Source organism: Saccopteryx bilineata, chromosome 1 (genome assembly GCF_036850765.1).
Source record: "Saccopteryx bilineata isolate mSacBil1 chromosome 1, mSacBil1_pri_phased_curated, whole genome shotgun sequence".
Classification (NCBI taxonomy): Eukaryota; Metazoa; Chordata; class Mammalia; order Chiroptera; family Emballonuridae; genus Saccopteryx; species Saccopteryx bilineata.
In genome coordinates this window covers 213,783,261-213,784,591 of record NC_089490.1, presented here as the reverse complement: position 1 = coordinate 213,784,591, position 1,331 = coordinate 213,783,261, and the positions used below count along the sequence as shown (strand labels likewise).

At 53.8% G+C, this 1,331-nt stretch overlaps 1 pseudogene; it reads left to right on the top strand.

Annotated features, from left to right (window-relative positions):
- The first annotated feature begins 308 nt into the window (after positions 1–308).
- Positions 309–426, top strand: LOC136321679 (5S ribosomal RNA; annotated as a pseudogene).
- Positions 427–1,331: the final 905 nt, after the last annotated feature.

Below are 1,331 nucleotides of genomic sequence, written 5' to 3'. Positions count from 1 at the left end.
TCCCCAGCCCTCCCCTGACCATACTTCTGCAAGTTGCTGTGATACTGAGACCCTTGATCCTTGCTCCAGTTCCCATCATCTGGGTGGGCTGGCACACCTTCGGTCCCCGAGAATAATGACAGGGCGCTGAAAAAATTATCTTGGCAGCCCACTGGAAATAGTGGTAACAGGGATGAAACAGATGGAAACAGAGCTTGTGGGAGTGCCTAGCAGGGGACCTGGCATGCTCAGGCACCTAGGGTACAAAGAATTGAGGAGACCTGGAGGCCAGGTGTTTCTTCTTGGGCCACCAGAGGTCGCTGTCAAGCATCTATGGCCATACCACCCTGAACACGTCTGATCTTGTCTGATCTCAAAAGCTAAGCAGGGTCTGGCCTGGTTAGCACCTGGATGGGAGACTCTTGGGAATACCAGGTGCTGTAGGCTTTTGCCTCCCCCCACCCCAATTTTTTCCTTTTCCCTTGGCCACAGAGTTCAGTACCCTACACAAGCCTGGGGCACAGCACTTCGAGGTGGCCCTGGCCTCTTTGCGGAGCCTGGCAGTCCACTCAGCTGTTTGCTGGTCGCCCATGAGCACCAGGCCATAGCTGCTTCCTCCCCTCCTTTGCCCCATCATGCACATTAGCCACCCAGTGGTCAAGTCCTGCCATTCCTCTCAATGCCTGAGTGCCCAGTGTGTAGCTAACTCCAGGTTCCTCTTCAAACCTGTCTGGTCCTTGAGGCAGTGACCTTGACCACCCAAGGGAAGCTGAGGCAGAGGGAAGAAACCAGTGCCATGCAGAGCTTGTGCTAGTGTGAATGACACGGGGGGGGGGGGCAAACATGCCCAATCACATGAGGTACAGAAAGGTGAGGAGACCTGGAGGCCAGGAGTTTCCTTTTGGGCCACCGGGAGGTTGCCCTCAAGGGCCTGTGGTCATATTGAATGAGCCTGATCTCACATGATCTTGTGAAGGTAGGCAGGGGTGGGCCCCCTTAGTACCAGGATGAGACTGCATGGTAATATGGGGGGTTTGCAGGCTATGGCCTCCACCCATTTTTTTTTCTTTCTGGGTTTTTGTTTTTTTAGTTTGTTTTGTGTTTTCTTTTTGCCTTGGTCACAGGGTCACGTGCCCCCTCACATGCTGGGGCCACAAGGAGAGAGCCACTGCATCCAAATGCATCCAGCCTACTTGCAGCTGAGAGCCAAGGAAGGGCCCTTCTCTGCCTTGAGTGCCAGGTCACTCATTGAAACAACTGAAAGGATATTTGTGGCATTGACCTCAAAAGCAGGGTCAGCGTGGACACAGTGGATAGTGTCAGACAAAGGACCCAGGTTCAAAGCCCCAAGA